This window comes from Otolemur garnettii, unplaced genomic scaffold (genome assembly GCF_000181295.1).
Source record: "Otolemur garnettii isolate 467f Iridium unplaced genomic scaffold, OtoGar3 scaffold00046, whole genome shotgun sequence".
Lineage (NCBI taxonomy): Eukaryota > Metazoa > Chordata > Mammalia > Primates > Galagidae > Otolemur > Otolemur garnettii.
The window spans coordinates 3,273,470-3,276,515 of NW_003852441.1; positions in this window are offsets into that span (position 1 = coordinate 3,273,470).

Sequence of the window (3,046 nt, forward strand, 5' to 3'; positions counted from 1 at the left end):
TTAGAAAAAGATTTTGTTTTCTTCCCTACAGATGTTCACTTATTTGACTTTTTTTTCCTCCACTGAATTTTCATGAAAGTTTTATCATTAAATCAACACATTGAGTGGAGAGGGGAGGACTCTTGTTCTATTGGCCCACACTGCTTAAATTAATACTACAGTGTTTGAATTAATATCACACGACTTTAAATGAAATATCTTAACTTTAATTCTTAAACCTGGTATTATGAGTTTACCAACGATGCTCTTCTCCTCAAAGATTGAGCTTTTGACAGGGTTGCATTGACTCCATAGTTCAATCGAGGGACAAATGACATTGTAACAATTTTCAGTATATTTACTCTATTTATAAATATCCTATACCTCTCCAATCTTTAGAGTCTTACATTTCTGTCTGCTTTTTTTGTTTTGGTTTTCAGTATGAAGAATCTTTATATCTTTTGTTAGAGCTCACCTAAATGTTTGATATTTTGTGCTTTTTTTCTTTTATTTCATTTATAAAGTGTTTATCATTGATATATAGAAATACAATTTTTAACTGTTTTATATATAGACAACTTTTTCAGATTCACTTATTAATTCTATACTTTGCTTGCAGATTCCTCAGGGTACACAATTATATCCTTTGCAATTGATAACACTTTCAATTATTCTTTCCTTTTCCTATATTAATATCTCTAACTTCCTTCTCTTTTTTTTATTGTTGGGGATTCATTGAGGATATAAGAAATCAGGTTACTCTGATTGCATTTCTTAGGTCAAGTCCCTCTTCCAATCCTGTCTTACCCCCAAAGTTGTGGCACACACCACCACCCCACCCCCGTCCCTCCTTCCCTCTCTGCTTTTCTTTCCCCCACTTATAATTTATTTTTCATGCCTTCTGGCAGTGTGCAGAAAAAGGTCAAATTGAAGTGATAGTTCTTTTTCTGACCCCAGGACGAAAGTGTTCAATGTTTTAGCATTAAGGATGAATTGGCTGAAGGATTTTTGTAGATATTCTTTATCAGATTCAGAAAGTTCCTTTTATTTTCTAGTTTGCTGAGCATTTTTTGTCATGAATGGTTACTTAATTTTATCAAGTGTCTTTTCTACCTCTATTGAGAAAATTAGATTTTCTCCTTTATTTAGGTAATGTGGTGAATTGATTGATTTTCTAAAACACACTCATTCCTAGAAAAAACCCACATTGGTCACCAAATTCCGGTTCTGTTAGTTATTATTGTGTTACATCCAGCCCACTGTCTCTGGCCTACAGAGGATGGACACGGTGTAAGTTTTCAGGGATAACTGCAAAGTCTTTCTTGATGCGTTGACTGAAGGGTGCTTTGTTCAGGCTCTCCTAGGCTGGGGGTTATGGTTAAAGAGGAGTGGAGAAAATGCACATAAGTTCTTACAGTATTTCCATTTCTCTTTGGTTTCCTTTGGTCACAGAATGCTAGAGGACTTTTAATACTTTGGACTCATTTGCAGGGGCCACCATTGAATCCAGGTCTCAATCAGCAGGTCTAACTGACTACTGTTGCTTCTCCCCAATACTTGAGTTTACATAATCAATCTCAGATTCCGGGCGAGTACAACCATGTTAATGAATTTGCACTCATGGCCTTATATTTTATCCCACTTCATTTCATGACCTTTTATAATCTTCTCTACTTTAGTCTTGTGACTCTCAGGAGAGGGGCTACAAGCTCTAGTCCTGCCTTGCGCTGGCTTCTGGGGATTAGCTCATGGATTTACAACGTGCCTTTCACGGAGAACTTCTTTCAGTGGGGGAAAGGACGAATGCCTACTGATCTGACCTGTAACCAGGTCTGTCTCTTACAGGAAACTTATTCATATTGGCAGAGGCCCTTGTTCCTCTGCCTTGTGTTAAGTTTATTCCTGTCAAGAAAACCACCCTCCCCAAATATGCAAGAATCACTTTGACACTTTTTCCTTCCAACACTTGTTGACTGGCTTTGCAGAAAAACATTTTGAAAATAAAAAGAAAATTAAAAAAAGATAGCCAGTCTCTAAGAGAACCTTATCCAAGATAAAAGTTAGGGCAGGGATATTAACCAAGTGAGACCCAGAGGGGGCAACAAAAACAATATGGAAAACATGAAATGAGAGACATTTATTCCTTATAGGCCCATGAAGGAAGAGGGGAACCAGTTAGGGCCAATAGGAAGGTCACTGGGACAGTGGACATAGCCAGCAGGTGGTGAGACAGAGAGAGATGGGCCTTTAGGCTCAGGCCATTACTGGGGTCCAGGGCATTACTCAAGCAGGATTCTAATGGGGAGCACTAACAGATGGGCTTAGAACAAATGGATGCCCATCCCAGGGGGTCCCAGCGTGACTAAGAGATGGTCACTGTGCACATCTGCACAGTCCATATGGGATGTGGGGGGTCATTGGAGTGAGTCAGGTTGATGGAGTCAAAATGTCCCAAGGGGAGGTAATCACCAGCAGAGGGGTATTATAAAAAAGACATCTGGACTGACCACACTGAAAACCTGGGAGGAGGTGGAAACAGAAACAGGTATGAGAAGATTGAACCTACATTCACTATGGATGCTGAGGAACATGAAATATAAATATCTACTACACATCCTCAGAATTCACTCCGACACATGCTCTTCTGCTCCTGCTGATAGAAATTGAAAACACTCTGTAGTTCCTATAGTATATAGGTTCTCTTCCCCAGAATTAGGTACCACCTCATCTGTGCGATGCTGAGACCTAACTCCAGGGCCTTCCAGGCGATGAGGGGAGGTAGGGGTGTGATGTGAGGAGAGTCACCTCAGCTTGTGAGCACTGGAGACAGGTGCTATCACTGGAAGACTTGACCTCTTAGCAGTGAGGGTGGGACCCCCTAACACAGGAAAGGAACTTCCAGGAAGATGGGGGCCAGGGACACAGGGGTTAGAGAGTTCTCAGCATTAAATGTGAGTGCCCCGACGTCCCACTCCTCCTTGCAGCGGTCCACATCTTCCCCATCTCAGCCTGATGTAGGCATGAGCCCTGACAGGTTCCAGCACCAAAGTAGGGCTACAATCGTACA